The sequence below is a fragment of the Myotis daubentonii genome, chromosome 1, assembly GCF_963259705.1.
Source record: "Myotis daubentonii chromosome 1, mMyoDau2.1, whole genome shotgun sequence".
Lineage (NCBI taxonomy): Eukaryota > Metazoa > Chordata > Mammalia > Chiroptera > Vespertilionidae > Myotis > Myotis daubentonii.
In genome coordinates this window covers 132101973-132126504 of record NC_081840.1, presented here as the reverse complement: position 1 = coordinate 132126504, position 24532 = coordinate 132101973, and the positions used below count along the sequence as shown (strand labels likewise).

Here is a 24532-nt window from a genome sequence, read left to right as displayed (position 1 = left end):
AGTTTTTGCTTCATATTTTGAAGCTATATAGTTATATCCAGAAATATTGAAGCTTGTTTATGCCTTATTTATTAATTGACCTTTTCTTCATTATGAAGTGAAATTCCCTAACTCTAGTTTTTGGGCAGAAATATACTTTATCAAATATTAGTATAGCCACCTCATTTTTATTTGGATTAATGTTAACATGATACATATTATTTTCCATTCTTTTGCTTTTAATGTATTTGTACCTTCATATTTAAAGTGGGTTTCTTATAGGTTGCATAGTTTGGTCTTGCTTTTTCGTCTTATCTGACAACCTTTGTCTTTTAATTCGAGTATTTTGACCATTTACATTTACCGTGATTAGTGATATGGGTAGATTTTAATCCACTTACTTTATTTTTGCATTTGTTGCATCTGTGTTTTTTTCTTCTTTTGTGCCTTTTAGATTATGTATTCATTTAACATATCATTTTGTCTCCTTTGTTGGTTTGGTAGCTATAGTTTTTTATTCTCTAATTTTAATGTATTCATTGGGGTTTATAGTTTACATCTTTGATATTTCACAGTGATGCTATACCAACTCACATATAATGTAGCAACCTTAAAATGATGTATTGTCATTTCCATGGTTTCACACTTCTGTTGTCATACATTTATTTCTACTAATGTTATGAACTCCACATTACGTATTTACCATTTCTGTTTTAACAGTGAAATATCTTTACTAGAAATATAAATACAAATAAAGCATCTTATATATCTTGTTATGTATCTACTTCTTTTAGTGCTCGTCATTTCTTTGGGTAGATCCATATTTCTGTCTAGCATAACTTTTCTTATAGCAGAAGGGCTTCCTTGTCATGTAGCTCTGCCATGTATGAATTCTTTCTGATTTTATATATGTGCAAAACTCTTTATCCCACCTCTGTTTTTGAAAGATATTTTCACTGGATATAGACTCTTGGAGAGAGTTTTTATCTTTCCATACTTTAAACATTTTTTACCACTGTTTTCTCACTTGCATTGTTTCTGACAAGAAATTTGTCTTTGTTCCTCTGTCTTTGTTCCTCTGTCTGCAACCCTTTTCCCCGTGGCTGCCTCAGAGGTGTTCTCTTTACCTCAGGTTTGGAGCCTTTGCTGTAGTGTGCCTTGGTGTGGTTTCCGTGTGTGTGTGTGTGTGCAGTTTGTTGTCCTTCATCTGTGAGTTTTAAGTTTCCATTGAATCTGAAAGTCTTCAGACATTCTTCTAGATGTTTTTTCTGGTCTCCCCCAACTCCAAATCCCGCCTCTCTCTTCTCTGTGTGCCTGCTCCATCCTCTTGTAGTTGTTCCACAGCTTACTTGTGTTCTATTTATTTATTTTAATCCTTTTTTATCTCTGAGTTTTATTTTAGATCATTTCTGTTACTTTGTTTTGAAATTCACTAATCTTTTTATCTCATACATTTTTGTCTCATTATTATTTTGGGTATCTTTTATATCATCTAACAGGTTACTGATTAACTCCAGAGGAAAGGGAGATTTCAGGAGAGGGGCTCCAGCTCATTCTAGGTGTCCTAGGTGATGGTTACATGGTCATTCATTTTTAAACTCTTGTCAGTTAAATGAGCATGTATTTTTAATGCACTTTTTGGTAATGGTTGTATTTTCATAGTTTAAAAAATGTTTAAAAATACAGAGATTTGGTAGTATATTCTATTGAATTAAATTCCAGTGACTAAAGAACTGAAAAAATTAACTTTTTAGATAACATTATTAATAATATTATTTCTATTATTTTTTTAAATAATTGCATATAATAATATAGAGCAAATAGGTAATTTTGTTAATGCCACTAGGGACTAAGATTTTCAGCAAAAGAGAGAGGAAATAAAAATTAGAGAAATTAATTAAATCTAAAGTCTTGAATTTGAAAAGCAGTAAGAATTCATGATGTTTTTCCTTTTAAAAAAATGTTTTTTTGTTTTGCACCAAAGAGGCCTTGAAAAAGAATAACCAACACAGTAGCAATGAACACCCAGGTATACTGGAACATTTTTGTAAATACCATTTCCCCTAAGAAAACTTTGAAATCTTTAGGAAAATGACTAATTCCAGATCTCTATCAGGAGCTTGAAATATCTTGTCAATTCAGAAAGCAAGAAAGCTATCAAAGACTATGTCAGAGAACTCAGGGTGCCAACTTTAAAGAAGTATCATTGGCAAAAAGTGGGACAGTTTGGTGGTTATTAGTAAAAATAATAACTAAAATGTTAAAACACTTCCAACGTGCTTTTAGAAAGTTTCATTCAAAGAAACAAGGTGTAAAACTTCTTTTCAAATAATGAAATTTGAATACTGGATATTTGAAGACAATAAGGAATCATTAATTCTTTATGTGTGATCAAGTTTGTGGCTATATACTTAAATGTTTATGGAGGAATTAATACAATTTCTGGGATTTGCTTCAGAACAAACTAGTGGGGTTGGGGGAGGCAGGTAGAAGTGAAAATAAATGAAACAAGATATGCCCTGAATAGATAATTTGGGGAGCTGATGATGGGACATGAGGAGCTATATTGTTCTTTTGACTTGTGTATGAGTGAAATTTTCCAAAATAAAGTTTTAGAATATTTTAAATATAATGAGAAAAATAATAACATGTCTACTATGGAATTGTGAGGAAAAATGTCTGTAAAGTCATCACATTACTGGACCTTAAAAAAGAAAATAAAAATAGCTCAGATCCCATGCATTGCACCCCAGCGCCCCTACCCTGCCCCAAGCTACAAAAGATTCTTTCATTTCAGTCCTGCTTGGAGCTGAAATTCCCCGCGGAGCTATCCATGGTGCTGACCTGTATTGACCAAGGACACACTAGAACAGTGGTTCTCAACCTTCCTAATGCCGCGACCCTTTAATATAGTTCCTCATGTTGTGGTGACCCCCAACCATAAAATTATTTTCGTTGCTACCTCATAACTGTAATTTTTCTACTCTTATGAATCGTAATGTAAATATGTGATATGCAGGATGTATTTTCATTGTTACAAATTGAACATAATTAAAGCATAGTGATTAATCACAAAAACAATATGTAATTATATATTCAATATGTATTTTCCGATGGTCTTAGGCGACCCCTGTGAAAGGGTTGTTCGACCCCCAAAGGGGCTGCGACCCACAGGTTGAGAACCGCTGCACTAGGAGAAAGGGCAGGGTAGCATGAACAATAAGTTTGGTCTTATATACGCTGAATTTGAAGTTTCTGAATATCCCTAGAAGGATAGCTATCTAGTAGAAAAGAGGTTTTATAGGCCTAGGATTCATGAGGTCCATAAGTTCTCCCAGGGCTTTGACTAGTCACCAGCCTGCCAGCCCGTCATTGATGTGTAGCCCAAGATAGGTAGCAAAACACTTTTCTACTGCTTGGTTTTTTGCTTTGAAGAAGTAAGATATCATCTGATCAATTCATATCTATATGTATGCACCACTAGCTGAGTTGAGGAAGTTGTTTGTCAGAGATTAAGTGCCTATATTTTGGATCTTACCAGTGAATGAAAAGGAGTCTAGTTATATTGCTCTTTTGACTTGTGTATGAGTGAAATCTTCCAAGTATGGGGAAGATTGGGTAGACTCTGTGTCTTCTCCTTTTAGGTACCAAGCCAAATCTAGTCCTTGTGCTCTCCTCTTTAAAAAATATATCACAAAGCCCTAGCCAGTTTTTCTCAGTGGATAGAGTATTGGCGTGCAAACTGCAGGGTCCTGGGTTCGATTCTGGTTAAGGGCATGTGCCCAAGTTGTGGGTTCAATCCCCAGTGTGGGGTGTGCGGGAGGCAGCTGATCAATGATTCTCTCTCATCATTGATGTTTCTACCCTCTCTCCCTCTCTGTAATATATATATTTTAGAGGCCCAGTGCACGAATTTCTGCACCGGTGGAGTCCTTTGGGATCGGGCCGAAACTGGCAGTCTGACATCCCACAAGGGGTCCCGGATTGCGAGAGGGAAACACTACAAGGGAACTTGGAGTGCTGTTTCAGAGTGAGGAGACCTGGGTTTACATCACAGCTCCACAGTCTGGGTGGCCACAGTATTTAAGTGCTCTGAATCTGCCCATCTGTAACATTTGAAGGTCTGCAGGATTATGGGCCACACTCTGAATAATCCTGGTCTAAAGTTTGGTTAGTAAAAATAGGCACTGACAGCACCAGCACCTCTGAATTCTGAATTTTGTGTCACTGTTCATCTTAAACAGTAGAAATTTCAAAATACTTCCAGTTGACTAGAGGTTGAAGTAGTGAGGCTTGAACTCCTACAGAAAGCAATACACAGCTGTGTGGAAGGAAAAGTATATGCCTCTCAATGAGTTGAGAATATCTTACAGCCATAAATATATGAAATGTTAAACAGTTGTTTAATTTAAACTTGTGTTTGTCCATCTTTGTATACAGTAGGCCATTTGATAGGATACAGCTGCCCAGAATCATGCCAATGGATGATACTCCTGAAACAGAAAATCGACATTACAGTTGGAGACGTGTAAACCACCTTCAAAGGCAGAGAATGAGGTCACTGCAGTGTGATTTCTTTTATTTACAGATGTCAGAAAGTTAGTAATGAGGGAGATCAGAGCAAGAGGAGTCGGAAAGAGATAAAATGGGAATGTTCTTAAAATTTACCTCTAAGGACCTTTTGGCTGCATTTAGAACCATGGATAGGAGTAAAATGCTCAAATTTTATAGAATTCCAAATATCATAAAACCATAGAAATAAATCTAATTTTTCTCCTGATTTTTCTGATGATGAAATTGAGTCCCAAAATGGTTAAGTGATCTAAGATAATCTAACTAGTTAACTTCATATTGTGCTCACAGAACCTATTCAGATAGTGGTAAAAATGCATGTCCACTGTCTGACACACTTATCCTACCCAACATCTGTCCTCCCCTATAGCTTGGTTAATTCCCACTGTCCTGCAGATTTTAGGTCATTTCTCACTTTCTCTAAGTGGTCTACCCTCCCTGACCACTGTCCCCACACCTCATCAAGGTCAAATAATAGCAGAAATCAGCCACAGTTGTTTATTTAAACCTTATTTAATCATCATAGCAACTCTGAGGTAGTGGGTACTATCATATCACCATTTTATTGAAGGAGAAATTGAGGTACAAGAGGGTTAAATAACTTGCTCAGGGTTACAGTTAATATGTGGTAGAGCCAGGATTCAAGCTGCAAAATCTGAGTCAACTCACCACACTACTCTACCAGTTATCTACTATCTGCATACCTTGCATCTCTCTTAGCACTCACTGCTCTTAATGTTGTATTTATTTGTGAGGTCACGTAATACATTTCTTCCTACTAGATTGTAACCTTCAGGAGGCCTCAGATCATGTATCGTTTGATTTATCATTTTTGCTTCGCTCCCAAGTACCTAATGCCTAGCGGGCTCATTACATATCTTTTTTATATGTAAAACTGAGTTAATAATAGTATGTTTATGGTGCTATTTGTTATAGTTGTAGTGTCCTGTAGTGCCACTGCATAGAGTACTCTCATACAGTTGCACTGTTGTGAGAACTAAGTGAGAAAATGCACACAAAGTGCTCACTAGTTCAAGTCACTTGGTAAGTGCCCAGTAACTGCAGGGCTATGGTTGTAACAGTAGCGGCAACTTAAGACACAAAACAGAATCTCTACTCAAGTGCTTAGTGCTCTTAACTTTTTTACCTCACCCCTTTTTATCCCTATAATGAAAATAGTTAGAAAAGGGAATCTTAGAAAATATATCGCTTTCCAGAGCTGATTTCTTAATTAGATAGACAGATAAAGTACAAGTTTAATTCTTGGCGAGTGCTGATTTCATCCGTGAGTCTAAACCAGATCCCAAGTCTTTATGATCTAGTGTTGGTTACAGGTAACTTTCTGCACCAGTCTCTTGAGCCTGCACCATTAGCAAAGGCTAAAGTCAGTTCTCAAATCAACACATTATTTGGGAATAGTTGTCATGTCCTCATAACATTGACAGCAGATGAGTGCTTGTTTCTTCAGCCTTTGGTTCATCTTTTAGGTGCATTTATTTATCCATGTATTGCATATCTTCCTGTATATATTTTGGGTGGTGCGGATAGTATTTAATATTTCAGATCATATCCTTGCAGTTAGTTCAGCAGTATTATCTTTAGGGGTGAGATATGCATTTGGCAAGTGGTCAGCAATGTATTCTAGTGTGTAGAACCTAGCTGTAGAATAAAACTTGAGCTATAAATTAATCTATGCAGTAGTCACAGATAAATGGTGGAGAGATCAAAATTAATCTTAAAGCACAAGACAAAATGCAGATATCTTAGAATCCAAAATAGTAGTATTCATGATGATTAATTATTTAATTCCAAGGACAGACACATTATACCTAAAAAATATATTGCAGGTTCACACTGACTAGCTATTTTATATGGCAAATTACCAGCTTTGCATATTTATTAAAATTATTCATAACTGCATAGCTGCCTAGATGAACTGTTGAGTTCTTATTCCTTGATCCAGTATATTATCTTTCCCATTTTATCATGGCCCTGTAATAGAAATTTGTCTAAATTTTAGAGTGATCCATGGAATATTTTCAGTATCAGCATCTCCTAAATACATATTTTATCATTTTCACTTTGCCTAATGTGATCTTTTACATAGCTTTATGAGACATCATCTATCTCTATAACAAAACTACAGTTTTTTTTTCTTTAGGGAATAAATTTTAGACAAAAATCTTTATTTAACATTTGTTATTATAAGTCATTAATATTTAGGAATCAAAATATTCCTATTACCTAAAAATTTGGACAAGACATGAATTCTTTGGAATAGTAAAAAAAGAGTGGAAGTTCATGATCTTTATGTGGATTTTATGAAGAACTCATTGCTTTTGTATTATTCATTGAGTATCTGGCATGTCGCTGTGATCAGTATAACAGTGTAGTTGGCATGGTGAGTTCAAGAGCCAGACTGCCTTCAGTTGATACCTTATATTCACCACTTGCTATTGATTTTATTTAACTTTTGAGCATCAGTGATCTCATCTGTAAAATTGAATGACAATGCCTGCCTTAGAGGGCTATTAGAGAAGACTTTATGATATAAAGCAATAGAGTTCTTAGAACTGGGTAAGGCACACAGTAAGCACTCAGTGAATATCAATTAGGTGCTATAAATGTTAATCTATATATAAAAGGCTAATATGCTAACTGTCCTTCCACCCGTCCCACCAGTCACTATGACGCACACTGACCACCAGGGGGCAGACAATGCAGGAGCTACCGTGACGCACACTGGCCATTTACAAAGAAACGGCACCATGGGCCTGGTGCCCACAAAGCAACACTCAGCTTCCCCCAAGTGGGACACAGGCCCCGCCACAACCCCAGAGCCACAGCCCACCAAATCACAGCCAATGCTGCCAAGATCCCCGTGGCACAAAATGCGGCCCACAACCCAGCCCAGCCCGGAAACGGTCGCCAGCCCGGAAATGGTCACTGTAGGTGCCAGGTAATGATGTCACACAGCAACGCCTGGCTTCCTCTCCCTAGCACTAGCCTCCTTGCAGTTTCTTCAGCCCAGGAACACGACTTGCTTTATAGCCAGGTGGAATCATTTACACTTTAACCAAATGTCTGAAGCGTTTTCCCATACCTCATCTGATTTGATCCTCACAGAAGTCCTGGAGTAGGTAGATAGGAGACTCAGTGGAATCCTTTTTTTTTTTCCATTAGCCGGAAAACAGAGATTTAGAAAGCTTAGAAACTTGACCCAACTGAAAAGAAGTAAGAAATGGTGGATGTTGAAAATGACTTCAGGTTTTCTCACTGCGCAGAATATAGTCAAACACTGCTGCAGTTAAATATTTTACCCTTTGTTCTCCCTGCATGATCTACAATAATAATCTGCTTCGTGTTAATATTTACTGCTGTGTTGCTGACAGTTACCTGAAAGAGAAGTTGGGGTGCTTCACTGGGCTGGAAAAAGTTTAGCTAAATCAGAAAGCAGGTCTAATTAAGCAAGTTTATTCTATATCTATATAAGGCTAAGTTGACTTGTGCATGTGTGATACATATAAAGCTCTCGCTGGCGCCAATCACGCATGTGTTTCCATCTGTCACTGTTGATCATGAATTTGGTTGACACTTCTATTATAGAGAAAGGGCAAATAGCGATATTAAAATATTTCTTCTAATTAATTTCCTTTCAATGTGCATGAATCCATGCACTGGGCCACTAGTATATCAAAAAATGCCACAGAAGGTGTAGGTTGGGGTTTCAGCAAGAATACAAGGAAGAGATGTTTATCTCCAGTAACATGTCTCTAAACTGGTAAAAACTTAGGTCATTTTAAGAAAGAAGAATAGATGCAACTTTTAAAAATAGAATATTAATTATAAATAGTAGAATTCAGTCCTGGCTGGTTACTCAGTGGTTAGAGCATTGGCCCTCTGACTGAAGGGTCCTGGGTTTGATTCAGATCAAGGGCATGTACCCCAATTGCAGGCTTGTTCCCCGGCCCCAGTTGGGGCGTGTGTGGAAGGCAAACAATCAATGTGTCTCTTTTCACATTGCTGTTCTCTCTGCCTTTCCCCCTCCTTTCCACTCTCTCTAAAAAAATCAATGGGAAAAAAAATATCCTCAGATGATGACTAACCTTCCCCAAAATAGTAGTAATAATAATAATATAGAGTTCAAAAAATCTTAGATAATCTAGATTAATGCCCTCTTTGCACGGGTGGGAAGTGGGGTGGGAAGTGCAGCTCCAGAAAATTTACCGTAAGTGACCTCCCAGGATTACTCAGCCAGTAGCCAGGACCACAGACTCACCACTCCTCACTCAAATTCTAGTTCTCTGTCTATTTTAAAATACCGACTTAACACAAGAAAGATTCACTGAACCCCTACTGGATGTGGTCATTGTTTAAAGACCAAAGCGTATGACACCTTCACTATATAGCACTTACCTGCTCTTCTTGGTTTGGGGTCCTAGTGACTATTAATCCTCTAGGAGTATTTCATGCAGAAAATGGTTCAATCAGTGAGTTTGAGCAGCTCCATCCGGATGCCTCAGTGGGACTGCAGCTGTGGGTCTGGGGAGGGTACAGAAAGGGGAATGTTTTTGAAGTCTAGGATTTCCCTTGAGATCTCATAAACTCCTGAAATTAAAATGAGTCATTTCTTCCTTATAAAATAGAGTCATGTGTTCAAAGAGATGCATTAGATGTTTCTGAGCTATAGTTTAATGGGTTCTATAAAATACTCAATACAGGTCAGAGTTTGTACCATAAACAGTGTTCATGGAGGTATATTTAACCCCCGTCTCTGTGGTTTGCAGAGTGTATAGTAATTGAACTCTTCTTTGAAAATGGCCCTGACCCATCACCTCCTTAAACGACCCACTGCCACCTGGACGCTCTCTTTCTTAGCAGTACTAACCCACTGTCTCTGGGGCCAGCCTTTTACCAAAGGGGAAAATGAAAACAAGGTGATTTCATCTTGTTAACAGCATGGGCTTAGGAGCCTGCCTTTGGGCTGGACTACATTTTGTATGTGTTGTTGAAGTGAAAAGATTGTCGTCACACCAATTTGTGGGTGGACTCCTGTATTTTGATAGAGACCATGTGTGAAAATAGGAAAGACTAAGGGGTGACCTTTGTAAAGGGACAACACAAGTAGTTGTTCTGCTCAGCAAGTGGCGATTTTTATGACCTTTCTGGTTGTCAGCACAGCCTCCCAGCTGGCCAGCCTCCTGCACTGTACAATGGCAGAGCTAATAATGGGCCTGCCCTGCTCTGCAGAGCCGCGCGGAGGCTTAATTGGAGAATATTTTTAACCCATTATCAAGAGCATTAGGAGGAAATGTTCAAAGAGTCTGGTTACAGCTCTTTCCATTTAAGAAAGTAGATATATCCAAACAAGCAAATTATAACCTTAAATAGTAACCCATCTTTATTTTCAATTCATTCATCTTTGCAAAATAAATAGTCTTCTGTCTGATGCATGAAAAGGAGCAGAACAAACGGGAATGTTAGATTCTTCCTCCTTGCGTACATGCACACATAGCCTGAGCCCCACCCACGTTTAAAACAGGATGACTTTGGACCATCCTGAACACATTTTCAGAACAGCAGTGAGCATGTCTGACAGGCTGGCCATGACACAGATCTGGCTGAAAGATATTTAAAGGTGTACAGGCCACGTGAAGTGTAAGCAACAGTCTGAGGAACATGAATGGACTTTTCTTTACGTCATTATTTCTGTCTCTTTTCTATTTTTATACTGAACAAATATGTTTTCATCCTTTCAAACTTAAGGGGTTGCTGAGAGATGTCCCCAAAATCATTGACATCACCATAGCCAACATGTCAATCATGGATTATAGTTAAATTTAATATTATCTTGAACTTCTAAGCGTGATTATTTTTTGCTTGACTTCTTTGATTATTTTGTCTTGTAGTCTTAAAATATAGTTTCCAATTTTTTCTTTAAATAAAATAAATCCTTATGAGTTGGTTTATGAACTATCAGAGAATGTCTAACTAATTGAAATTTGGAAGCTCCTTTGATCTAAATGCATAGCATTTTAACAGCACTTTCATTGATTGATTCCTATATTCTGGGATTTAAAAAAAATGTATATCAAGTCACCAAAAATACACTTCTCAAGCTGTGACTGAAATTAGCCACAATTAAAACACCCACCAGTCTACTAAGAGTTAAAATGGGTTAGATTATGTACATGAAGGACAGTCAAAAAGTGGCAGTATAATTTTGTTAGGAAAGTGAACATACAAACATCTTTGTGGGATCAATAAGAAGCTACCTTGTATATTTAACAAAAATATAAGGTAACATCTTTTTCAAATATATAATAGGAGGTTCATAAGAATTTCTAGTCTTTCATTATATCAGAAATTCATTCAAAAAATTCCCTGATGTTTCTCAGGAGAAATGCTATAGATAACAAGGGCACATTGGGTAAAATGGTCAGTGAAAATGCTTTGTCCTAAACTTGTAAAAATAGGAATGTCAATGTGATAAATGTGTTAGATTATAACAGATTTATGGGTGTTGCAGAATGCTTTTAGTCTAAACTTTGTAATTTACAGAAAAGCTATCATTTCAAAGTTTTTCCTGCCTGTTTGCATGGTTAACTAATTTTAACCATCTCTAAAAGTCACTTTAAAAAAGAAAAAAAGCAACCATGGCGGTGGGGTGTATGGACAAAACAACAAAGAAATTATAGTTTATGGTTTTCTCAACATGAATGATAGGTGTAGACTAAATCAAAGGAACATGCCTATTATAAATATTGTTGAACGTGTAGGGGAGGAAGGCAAATCCCAAAGGGACAAAACGTCTGCAGTGATGTGAAACCAAAGGGTGTGGTAGAGACCAGGATTGCCACATGCACTCCGGTGTGAGGAGTCAGCCCTTCACAGCCATGACTAGCCCTGGGCTCTGGGGAAGGTTGGAGGACCAGACATGAAACATTCTCACAAAGCTGGAGTGTTCACAGAGGCTGCACTCTCAGTGAAAGTCAGAACTGGAAAAAAGTTAGCTCACCAAGCAAAGGAACAGATGAGGAGGAGGTCTGTCTTTGCTATTGCTCTAGGGGAGGAAAAATAATAATCATATTTCCTGAGATTTTGCTATTGTTTAAGTTTATTTTTGGATGAATGTGTGGCATAAATTTATAATTCTTGCAGAGCCATGTAAACCCTAGCCTAAACACATTTAAATAAGTGGTTCCAGATCAGTGGGACCCCGTCACTTAGTGGAGAGATAAGCATGAATCCTCTTTTAAGGGACACATTAGCATCCAGTTCCCTTAGATTCCTACAGATTCAGCTTATATGAAGCTACCATAAAAATTATCTAACACTCAACAGAAACAATTATCAAATAGGGAATAACATAAATCAAATTTTACAAGCATCAGTAGAGACAATAAACATTTAGATCTCCTATGCCTTATGGCACTTGGATGCTGAATACTGAAGATAAAACAAATGCATGTGAAATATATAAAGAAAAAAATTGAGCAAGGAATAAAACACCATGAAAAGTGATCAGAAAGATATGAAAGAGAACCAGATAGAATGATAAGAAATGAAAAATATAATCATTACAATTAAACATTCAATAGATAAGTTAAATGGAGGCTTACACACAACTGAAGACAGAATTAATGGACTTGAAGATCAAGAAAAACTTACCCAAAATGAAACACACAGAGACAGAGGAGATGAAAAATAGTAAAGAGAGAGTAAGACATAGGGTTATTTAAATGAAAAGGTCTAATTTGTATAAATAAAAACAATTTTTAAAATTTTTATTTTAATGAATTAGCTTGTTACAGTTTTATGACTGCTGTTTGAAGATGAGATTCCTGGGTCAGAGCAATGGACTCTTAGTACTCAGCACAGTGAGCAGCATGAGCTTTATGGCGAAGCCAGTTCGTCCTGATCTCCAGGCCCCACGGGTGTTGCAGAGTGCCCGGTGGGCCCTGGGTGTGCACAGTTACAGTCACATCTAAAGGCGCCTGAGCTTGGGCAGATAGTCTTTGAGAAGAGACTGTAAGCAGATACGCTCTTTTCTTGGAGAGAGGCATCATCTTTATTCTCTAGGACAGTAAACAAATCTGCCCTCTGTCCACGGAACCTCCACCTCTATCTTCTAAGGCTCTTCCCTGTACAGCTATCCTTGAGTAGTTATCCCAGAACTAAAGCTGTCAGTACCCCTGCTCACAAAATATGCAGAAGTATGAGAGTCCTGTGGGAAATTACTTATCAGTAATGCCGAGGCAATTTGTTTAAAGTATAAAGACAGAATTTTCCAAAAATGTTGAAAGATTGGAATTCTCTTTAGTAGGAGCACACTCTACACTAAGCAACATAAACATTTAGACACTAGAGGCCCAGTGCACGAATTCGTGCATGGGTGGGGTCTCTCAGGGTGACCTGCGGGGATCGGGCCCCAGCTCATGCCCTCAAGCTCACAGCCCCAGCTTGCACCCCCAGCGTTGCAGCCCCACAGCCCCGCCTGGTACCCCGCTGTGGCCTGGTGCTACCCCCTCACCTGTTCTACCATCCTGCCTACGGGGCAATCTATCAGGCCTGGTCCTCCCGCCTGGCTCCCTCAGTACCACTGGTCGCCATCGGCGGGGCGATTAGGCCCTGCTTGTGCTTGCATTGGCCTGGTGCCACCCGCTCACCTGCTCCACCGCCCTGCTGCAGTCCCACTCTCATCGGGGCCCATTGGGGCCGGCAGCGCCTACACTGCCGCCCACTCCCAGCGCCGCATCGCGGATGCCCGCCATGTTCTGTGCCGCCCCGTGGTGGTCAGTGCACGTCATAGCGAGCAGTCGAACTCCCGGTGGGATATGTATCCAAAGGCAAAAGAGGAGACATTAAAAGCAACCACAGAGAAAAGACATTTCAAATTGAGAAGCTAGTTCTATAATTATTTGGAGAAGTAAAGGGCCAAAATTAACCAAGACATTCCTAGGAAGAACCAGAGTAGGAGAGAAGGGGGTGCCTTATTTTCTAGAGACCAAGGTCTATGATAAATCTATAGTAATTAACACAGTGTGTTATTAGGTTATTAGTGTAGGTATAGACAGAGAGCCCAATGGAACAGAATTGAATGCCCAAACATAATCCCATGCATATGTGCAAGCTTGACTTATGACAGATCAATGGGAAGATAAACTATTCAATAAATAAGGCAGTTATAATATTGTAACTGTGGAGGAAACAAATGCGACCTGATGGTGACATATATACAAATAATCATTTCCAGGTAGATTAAATATTTGAATCTTTAAATTACCAACAGAAGTTTCAAAGAGAAAGGAAAACTATAAAGCTTTTAACGAACAAGCACAACATCAAAAAGGAAAAAGTAAGAGGATATCTTTATGACCCCAAGCTCTTCGGGAGCTGAAGGAAGAACTGGCTGTAAAGGTGATGTTGCTAAATCGTCTCCAGCTGTATGTGCAGATCCAGGTCTGTCAAACTGTACCACACACATCCTGAGAGTAACTATTTATGGAGATGAGGCTGAAAATGTACGACCTAAGCCAAAGCCAGAGCATGGCGAATTTGTCATAGTTATTTACCAAAGAATGACCTACTGAAGAGATCTGATGCTCTGGTAGTTGAAGAACACCTTCCAGTGAACATGAGAGTCTATCCCTGTGCTCTGGCATGGAAACATGCAAACACAAAGCCATTTGAAGGGTCCTTCCCGAAATTTGAAGGCCAAAGGCAGTGGTCATAAAGTTTTGTAAGTGAGAAACCACCAGGCCTCTTTTGATAAGACTTTGCATTCAGCTTAGTTTAATGTAGATTTGAAATAAGTGTGTTTTTTAATATAGTTTTATTTATTTCAGAGAGGAAGGGAGAGGGAGAGAATATAGAAATAGCAATGATGAGAGAGAATCATTGATTGGCAGGCTCCTGCATACCCCCTACTGGGGATTGAGTCCACAACCTGGGCATGTGCCCTTGACCAGATCAAACCTGGGACCCTTCAGTCTGCTGGCTGACGCTCCATTCACTGAACCAAACCAGCTAGGGCTTGAAATAAGGTTTTTATAAAATAAAAGCTACTCGGGATATAAAACAATAAAATAAATTAGGAAGGATTTTTTTACTCCAAACACAAAAAAGACACAAACAATGAAGGAAAAAATATGATAAATTCTACTACATTAAAATAATTTTTGATTTATCAAAGAATCACATTAACAAATTGAAAAGACAAGCCATGAATGGGAGGAATTATCTGCAACACTTATATCTGACAACGGATTTAACACAGATAAAGAAATTATATGAATCAAATAAAAGGTAAAAGCTATGAACAAGCAATTCAAAGAAAGAACATAAATGGCTATTATTCATGAAAAATGATCAACCTCATTATTAATTAGAGACTACAAGTTAAAACCACAATGATGCCATTTTACAGCAGGTTGGTAAAATTGAAATTTGGAATACTACTATTTGTGGGCAAGGATGTGGGCCCACAGGAATTTTCATGTTCTCGCAGTCGAGTTCATTCAAAAACCCAAGTAGATCATCTACCTTATCTTTTGTTGTGTCATACATAATGAGAAAAATAATTTAACAAATTGTTATTCTGTGTTTTTTAACCACCACCAAGTTATCTTTTAAACTAGAATATTCTCTGATCAAAATTTAAACCTTTAGACTAACTTGATTTATAATTTCAAGGGGAAGGAAATATCTTCAGAGGAAGATCCACAACAGACCTGATGACACCAGTTTGTTTGTTTTTTAAATCTCAAACTCCAAGGTTAGATAATTCAAAAGAGAACATCTATATATATAAAAGCCCAGCAACCAGAACGATGGGTGGCTATGACGTGCACTATGGCAGCCAACCAGCCTGATCTGGGCCCCAATCGGCCTCTCCCCCCACCCCCCCGCCAGCCCAGCCCCCAATCAGCCCCCAACACCCTCATCAGGATGGGGCTGGCTGGCCAACCTCCCATGGTCCCTCCCCCCACCGGCCTGGCCCGATGGGGCCCCATCTGGGCAGGCCGGCTGGACCCCATTCGTGCACCGGGCCTCTAGTTAAAGAATAATCTTCTAAAATATATTGTGGTTTTATTTCTAGTGTAATTAAATCTGATAACTTGGCTTACCAAATGAAAACTCAAGCTATACAGTGATTCATATAAAGGAATAGGCACTAAAATTCCTTGTGTTTGAGGTGAAGAGAAACTATGCCACAAAACCAACCAGAAGAATAGGATCAAGTTGGGTCTCGTCCTGAGCAATGGGGAAAGGTTATAGGACCTGATGACCATGGGTACAAGAGCTGTCTGTAGGATGACCTGGCAGCCGAAGACAGTTGTGGGAGAGGGGAAACAGAATTTCCTGAACTCTTAGTTTATGCAAACACAATTTTTTTAAAATTATTTTTTTATTGATTTTTAAAGAGAGAGGAAAGGAGAGGAGTAGAGAGGTAGAAACATCAATGAGAGAAAAACACCATCAATTGGCTATTTCCTGCATGCCCCCTACCCACAACCCAGGCATGTGCCCTGAACAGGAATCGAACTGGTAACTTCTTGATTTATGGGTTGATACTCAACTACTGAGCCACACCAGCTGGATGCAAACACACAATTTTAATATGTAATTATAAAATCTAGCCTGGAATTGTTCATTTTTTTGAGGTATGATAAAGATTTTAAGGTAATCTTTTAAAATGTCACCAAATTCCCCAGAAAACTAAAATCTAACTTAGAATAATGACATTGACTATTGCCTAATTCTTCAAATTTTTAGTTTTCAAATAACTTTTGTTATCTAATGAGGTATACGTATACATACTCTTTGTATTTAATAGCCTGTTTATTAACAGTTCTTAATGTTTGAATTAAACTAGATACTCAAGTTAGTTACCAGATTAGGCAGATAAGCTACAAGAAGTACTAGAAGTTACATTTTGGGGCGGGGGGTGGGGGGAGGAGGGACTTCCCAGCGTGGATTTGAATACTTATCAAAGTGCGTGACAGTAGACTAGGACTGAATCGTTCAATATTTCTGCCTGGAAGTCACATAACCTCCATGAGAGATTAATGTGGTTGCTGTCGTACTCTGTGTCCTCCATCAGCTAAGTATGTGCACTTGTCATTCATAACTTTGTTTTTGGCTTTTACACTAACAGGAAAATCTCTTAAGAATAAAGAAGAGATTTTTCTGAGCATGTAAAGCTATACTATATTTGCATATTTCTAGGATTTAAAGGGAAATGTGTTTTTTCTTGGAACATTATTTATCTAGTTCTTCTGCTTATACCAGTATGATACCGAAAAACTTATATTTCTGCCTTTCCTTTTTTTTTTCTGCTGATAGTCAATTTTGTTGATTAAAAAGTACCAGAAATAAAGGGAATTTGTTTTATTATATGACGTATTTCCAAATAATTTTCAGTAAAATGTTTGACTTTTGATAAAGCTATTTTTCTCTTCGAATTACATAATGGATGCATAGAACTACATTGTAAGCCAGTTCTGTTAGGTCAGGTAAGTCATTCCAGTTTTACCTCCATAAGTGCAAATGCTTGACTGGGCATCTCCTGGTGTACTAGTACACTTGGTTGGTCAAGGACGCATGAAACTACCTAACATCACTTGTTTAAATACATTGATTTGTATAAAACAACCCCTACAGCCACAAGCTAAAAGTTGAACAGAAGTAGAGTTCTTTAGCTGGTGTTCACTTTATTTTGCATATGAAGTAATAATTTTCTTAACAAACAAAAACTTAACCTCATTTATAATAACAACGGTTGGGAATAGCAAGGTGCTCCACAATATATAATTGAGTAAATAATTGTTCAACAATATGATCAAAAGCAATCAGCCATTTAAAGTTGTGTTGTAAAAAAAAAAGAAAGAAAGAAAGTTGTTTTGTGTAAGACTGTCTAATGATTTGGAGAATTTTCATAACATTATAAATTTTAAAAGCAGACTGTATTCTAGTACCTCTTAGCAAATTTGTATTTTAAAAATAGGTTTAAGTGATACACCTTAAGTATTAATAGAAATGTTCTCAAGTGGCAGGATTGTGTGTCATTTTTGTTCTTTTCTTTATGCTTTCTATTTCTAATTTTTCTCCAATTATATGCAACTTTATAATTATTTTCACTAACAACATGTACATGTTTGTAAAAATTTCATGATTAAAAATGTGCTGAGGAAAAAAGGAACCTCATACTCTATTTTTATTATCACAGCAATATTCAAAATAATTATAGAATTCTCAGTTTATATGCATTATATATATGCAAAATTACACATAATGTAATTATGTAACTATTGAATACATATACCACATATTCTGCTAAGCCTTTATATAACTTTTTTTATTGATTCCTCAGAATAATCTGAGGTTGACAGAAAATATAATCATCCCCACTTTATAGATCAGCAAAATGAGGCTTTGGCTAAGTTCTTTGCCTTCAGTAATGTAGCTCCTTTGAACAAGTCCAAGTCACAAGTCTGTGCTTTTCATTATTATTATTTTTTTTTAAAGAGAGAGAGGAAAGGAAAAGGAAAGGAAGAGGGAGAGGGGGAGGGAAGAGAGGGGAGAGGAAAGGGTCAGGGGAGGGAGAGAGAGACATTGATGTGAGAGAGAAGCATCGATTGGCTGCCTTCAGCATGCACCCCAAATTGGGATCAAACCCATGATGCAGGCATGTGCCACAACTGGGAATTGAACCTGAGACCTTTTGGTGCACAGCACGACACTCCAACCAACTGAGCCACATGGGCCAGGGCACAAGTCCATGCTTTTAATCACCACGCTTTTCTTATACCTTTTGTGTTATTATGTATTAGCAGTGGTTTTGCCTTGATCATCCCATTTCTTGTTTTTCATTCCTCATTGTGGAAAAAGATACAAATTTCATTTGAGAGGAAATTATCAGTATTGTCACCACTGGATTGAAACAGGTGGTTCACATTTATATTATATCCTCAAGAATTTCCTAAGCTTTAGGTTGAATTTTGCACATTTTACCAAGTAATATAAAATATATTTTTGATATTCTAGCTTTTTAAAATATATACTTATATATAGTTGGTCAAAATGCATTTTTCTGTTGAGGAAGCAAAGGCCAATGTGGGTTGTATCAATGATTGTGATTATGAAATCCACACTAATGGATTTCCTTCATTATGTGTGTGTATGTGTTTAATTGAGGAGTAAGCACAGTGAGCCAAATATGCAAACTCTGTGTGTTTCGAGGTCACCCTGACCCTCCTAGGCTGCACAGTTGGAGCTCCTGGAAGCTGTATGGAAAGAACATATTAATGCAGGATCCTGCTTCTGTGTTTAGGAACCCGGGTGGTCTAAGTGAGAACATGGCTTCAGGCACCAGCCAAGGTACCCATTAGCTCTGGTGTCACATTTGGGCCTCGGTCAACTTCTGTGAAATCCGTTTGGGCGTACCATTTCCCCCACTTTTTATAACTTTCAGAAAGTACATCTCAGTTAAGTAATTCACAGATAATGCCGTCTTGTGGTATTATCTTCTTTCTGCTCTTCTGAAATCAACTACAATTAACTTCAATCAAATCATAATAGAAATTGTACTAAAATAATAAAATTATACTTAATATTTTTAGTCAAAGAGCCCTTTGGGCTGTAAGTATTTAGCTGATACACATTTGCATGCCCAAGTACACCGTGTGGCAGCTTTTTAAACCAGTGCATGGATGAATGTTTCAGAAAAAGAAGTCCTTGATTGTTTCAGTTCATGCACTCAGTTTCCAGAACTTTAACACCCACCAGTCCTGTGTGGTGGTGAGGTGGGGAAGTTTTATCACCACTGTGGGAAGCTCATAGTGGTCTGTATTTTATACGTCTCACACACACACACACACACACACACACACACACACACACACACAGAGTTATGCACACAGTATTGTTTTGTGAGAATAATTACGAGTCGATCTGTTTGCATCCTGGCCTTTTCCTAATTGTGTGTCCTTAGGCATATCTCTGAACTATTCTGTATATTTCACAACCTTTACATGGGGGTACTGTGAGTAGCCTGCTATAAGGCAGAAGCTTGTTTATGAAAAATAGCTAATATATGTCAGAGGTCTTCAAATATGAGCCATTACTCCTTTTCTTTTCTCACTTGCCCCCATGAGCACTAAATATTTAAGCCTTTGTAAATATTTTTTTCCAATGGTGACTCAAAGTTTAATGATTTTTCTCTGCTCTGCTCCTTTTTTTCCCTAGATGTACTCTCTTCTCCCTTTTACATTTTCCTATTTTAAAGAATGCTATATAAAAAATTAACCGAGATTCTTAATTTTGCATCTAATGCCTTACAATTAGCACATATTTTTGTGTTTTAAAAAATTTAAAATGTAATTGCATATATAATGTACAGACCATAGGGGTATAGTTCCCTGTTTTGACAAATGAATATATTTGTACTAGAAGCCTGATGCACGAATTCGTGCATGGGTGGGGTCCCTTGGTGGCTTGCAGGATCCAGCCCTAGCTCATGCCCTCAGCCTTGCAGCCCTGCCTGGCATGTCGCGGTGGCCTGGTGTCACCCCCTCACCTGCTCCATCATCCGTCTGTGGAGTGATCAATTGTGGCTGGACGCCCCCCCCCACCCCCCCTCAGTGCATGGGAACCGTGTGGCAGCCCCGCCCCCTGCCGCTGCCGTTGGTTGCCGTTTGCGGGATGATCGGCAGGGCAATTGGGCCCCGCTCGCACCTGCCTTGGCCTGGCGCTGCCCGCTCACCTGCTCCACCATCCTGCCACAGTCCTGCTCTAGTTAGGGCCCATCGGGGCCGGTAGTGCCTCCACTGCTGCCCACTGCCAGCACTGCATCACCAACACCCGCCATGTTCTGCGCCACCCCCTGGTGGTCAGCGCACATCATAGTGAGCGGTCAAACTCCTGGTCGAACAATTTGCATATTAGGCTTTTAAAATACAGGATAACCAACATGCTGGTCAAAGTACAGTAGTGCCGTCATCTTTAGTTCCACTTTCTGTGGTTTTGCTTTCCATGGTTTCAGTTACTCATGGCCAGCTGTGATCTGAAAATATGTGTCTCAATTGGTTGGGCATGGTTTGTGTACTGAAAGGTTGCCAGTTTGATTCCAGGTCAAGGCACATGCCCAGGTTGCGGGCTTGATACCCCAGTGGGAGGTCTGCAGGAGGTGGATGATTAATGTTTCACTCTCACCTCGATGTTTCTCTCTCTCTAAAAATCAATTAAAAATCTTTAAAGAAATAGAAATAAGCAGCTTATTATAAGTTTTAAATTGCATGCAGCTCTGAGTAGTATGATAAAATCTGGCTCCTTTTCACTTCATCCCACTCATGAGTATATGAATCATCTCTGTCCAGCATCCACAATGTATATGTCCCCTCATTAGACGCTTAGTAGCAGTTGGTTATCACGTCAGTGGTTGCAGTATCACAGGGCTTGTGTTCAGGTAGTCCTTATTTACTTAATAATGCCTCAAAGCCCAACAGTAGTGATGCTGGCAATTTGGATATATCAAAAAGAAGCTGTAAACTTTTCCATTGAAGTGAAAAGGTATGTATGTATGTATGTATGTATGTATGTATGTATGTATGTATGGGGAACAACATAGTAGGGTTCGGTACTACCTGAGATTTCAGGCATCCACTGATGGGTCTTGGGACACAACTTCTGTGGATAAGGGGGTGTAATGCTGTGGAACATTGACATCATCCCTGAAAGTTTATCTGTGTTTGGATATGGCTTATTTCGCCAGGTTCTTATTTGGTTTCATTGCCTTGGGCCAGGTGAATCACCCACCGCTTCACAATGTCAGTGCCCCTCATAGCTTCGGAACAGACATGTCTGAAGTAGCCCCTTGTGCTGCTGACATGCTTTTTGAATGGGAGGAAGTTCGCTTGCTTTCTCTATATGAATTTTCCTGTCATTTTGCCTGTCTCTCTTCCCACTCGTACTGGCAAATGTATTTTGTGGTTTAGCACCACTGAGAGCCAGCTTCCAAAGAGGCCATTGAGGGTCATGAAGGGTTCCATATAAGAAATGTTTTAGTATCGTCTCTGAAATTGATCTTACATCATCTGACCCCTGCTATTACTCAGAATTTATATATTTTGGGGATACATAAATGCTTTATCCCCTTAAAAAATGTGGTAACATAGTAAAAGTGTAGGTTACTGTTAATGTTAGGAAACTCAACTCAATAGCAAACCGTTCCTGTGCAGTGGAAATAAACATTTTTATTATTGGCTTCATTTTGTTTCCCTCTTGTGATTCTTGATTAGGTCAAAATTCTTCATTTGTATTTTCAATCAATTATTTATGATTTGGAAAAACACCTTCCTTAGATAAAAATGATATCCATAAATAAAATTTTCTAAGTACTATTAAAAGTTGCCAGTCATCATTCTATTTTTATTCTTTGAATTACTAGCTAACCTAATACCTTTAGAGTAATATTTCAAATGAGCATTGCTTATTGAAACTGTTTTGTACAGTACAGTGTGTTTTTCCACCTTCCCTGTATATTTACACCTCTCCGATTCTACTTTATGAGCAGCAAACACATACTTGTCACTATTTGCTGTAAATTGAAGCTTTTAATAACTATGTCTGTTCTACAACATTTGTCAGCTTTTAATATTTTGTCAGTAGCATATAAAAATAGCAGGGAAACTCAGTGGCAGTGACACTGAGAATTTATTTGCTTATGCTACAGGAAGGTAAAAAATACATAATCTTGAAGGGTGAGCATTTGGCATTTTCCCTTCAAATAATGCAAATTAGAACTGGCTCTTCCTCTAATAAATTTTAAATGAAAAGTTAGCAAAATAAATGAATAAGTTTCGTCACTAAACACCGAACACTTTTTTTAACCTGGAAAAAAACACACCAGAACATCTTTTAACCAGAAAGAAGAGAATAAAGAGGTGATTTCAGGTCATTGATTCAATCATATATGCCTTGTTTGACACAAGCTTGAAAAACTGGTTTTATAAATGCATAAAAAGAAACATGATAGCTCAGTAGTAAAAGCTTTGATGCATATAGCATTTAAATTTTTAAACTATTTTGTAGTAAAAATTCATGTGCAGAGGATTGTCTTGTATATGTTATAATAAAAAATTAATTTACCTAATAAAGATGATTTGAGTAAATCAAATCTAAATAAATTTCATAGCCCACATTTTTGTTCGTAGATTGCATGTGTCAGTTATAAATATTAAAAACATGAATGAAATATATATTGTGAAAAATCCACAGCTTTCTCTTTTTAGATAAAAAGAAAAAGTTTTTCATTATTCCTTATTGTTGCTAATTTCTAGCTTGTTAATTTGAAGTCAGTTCTTGTTATTATGCCTTTCTTTTCTGTGCCTATCTACTTGTGAAACAGTCTCTTCCCAAAAGAAACCTTTATCATTATCTTTATCAATAATAACATTTATGCAGTACCTACTATGTGCCATATTTGATAGACATTGACAATAGGTCAATAGTATTTTGAGTAGGAGGAAAAGTGTTGTTAAAATCAGGCCTAGCTGTACTACTGTACATCTTCATTTAAACCTCTATTGTACAGAAAGGTGATTAATGAGACTCTATGGGCCTGCTTATTCCTGTCAGCCTTGTGACAGGCCTGCAAATATGAGGAATTTAAAAAATAACCTCAGTGAGCTAAGGAGCTCTCTGCTTTTACAGAATGGACATGTCTGTATATTTTTACTTTAGTTTCATATTAGCATTATTCATTACTACAGATTGAGCGTGATGGAAAAGGTAAATTAATTATTGTCAAAATTAATCAGATAATTGCATACTTGTAATTTTGCAGAGGACTCTACAAGTGCCCGGTGAGAAATGTCTTGTCCTAAGTTATCGTTTGGGGGGAATGGAAGTTTGAAATGGCAGGATGTGTAATTGGTTTGTGTGTGTGTGTGTTTTAAACCTAAGTCCTAGAATAGAGTTAAATGCTATAAAAGTTTTTGACAATGGCAAGTTGGGAACTTATCTTTGTGTTTGTGCTTGTTCATAATTCCCAATAAATGTCCTTATGTCTCTTATAAACCTTCAACCAAGATTAAGGAGTGATTTCCAGTGAGACGGGGATGTGAGTCAAACATTAATGATTTGTGAAGATAGTGGTATTCTTTTCTGCAAAAGATTTTCATACTGAATTCAGTGAAGAATTCAGTTGTTGTTGTCTACTTCCCTATAAAGAACTTAATAGGGAAGACAGGAGCCTATAATCTCACTTTGTTATTTTCAAGATACTGGTAACAAAGCCTTTGATTTAGTTTTTCCTTTTGTGCTTCTCCTGAGTAAGAAAGTTAAATTTTTTGGTTTGTTTTGTCTCCTTTATTAGCTCTGATTTTAAATACCTCTTGGGATTTAAAAAGCTGTGTCTTGGATTCTTCCTAGTACATTTCTTTTTAATTCTGATAAGATTCTTCTCCCCTTTGAATGTGCTTTTTCTTTTTAATTTTGTTAATTGATTTGGATAAATAAGTTATTCCACTTGTTTGGGTATTGAAGAAATAAGATGCATATCTCGCAGAGGGAGAGTAATTTAATGCTCAGTTTTCACACATGCTGAATATTGTGTCTTGGTGATTCACAAGGGCCACCTTTAATCTGCATTTTGTTTAGGTGTTTGGCTTGCTTATGAGTAAATGTGAGTTAAAACCTTTTGAAGTAAAAGCTTGCAGATGGTTCAAAAAATAAATTAAAAATGAAGATGAGTTTGTTTAAATCTTTGAGCAAGTCTATATGGTTCTCATGGCATATTTTAAAGAAATATTTAAATGGATTTTTCTTAACTGTTTAAAAGTCTCAGAACAGAACCTCATTTTACAGGACACTTAGTAGAAAGAAAAAGAGGAATATACTACAGAAAAGTCTTTCTCTGTAAATAAATGAAATCCAAAAGTCACCTGCCTTAACTAACGCTTTTAAACTTTGTGACTTG

The 24532-nt window shown here is 37.7% G+C and overlaps 1 protein-coding gene across 2 annotated transcripts in view; it reads left to right on the top strand.

Moving 5' to 3' along the window:
- Window positions 1-24532, top strand: part of RSU1 (Ras suppressor protein 1) — a 202819-nt gene that overhangs the window by 121078 nt on the left and 57209 nt on the right. The window lies entirely within an intron of this gene.